Genomic DNA, 470 nt, shown 5'->3' on the forward strand with positions numbered 1-470 from the left:
GTGTCTTGTCTACTTTGGGGCTCCCTGCTTACCCTAGATTGTGACAAACCCTGTCTGTTTTATGCAGGAAACAGTGGGTACAAAACAGGGTGGGCAGGGTCCGCGGTGGAATGGACCACAGATACGTCTCCCGCAGGCTCTGTCCCCTTCCTAGGCACTGAGGGCAAATCTGTGTGTATGTCTGTTCTAGAGAGTGCTACAGGCCTCCCCCGTGCTAGGCAAGTGTTCCATCACTGCCCTGTCTAGAAAGGTGGAGTGAGCAATGTTGGTTGCCTTGCTTAAGAGATTAGACTTAGCATCACTGTTCCAGTCCACACCATCAGGAGGCTGCAGACAGCAGAGCTTTCATAGAGATGAGGCTTTCTCGGGAGAGTAATTGTATCTCACTACGGGGAAGTTTCCTCCCATCCCACAATTAGGACTTGGTGCACAGTGGTCTTTTCAAGCACACAAACAAGTTACCTTCTGTT

Source organism: Myodes glareolus, chromosome 9 (assembly GCF_982192425.1).
Source record: "Myodes glareolus chromosome 9, mMyoGla1.1, whole genome shotgun sequence".
Lineage (NCBI taxonomy): Eukaryota > Metazoa > Chordata > Mammalia > Rodentia > Cricetidae > Myodes > Myodes glareolus.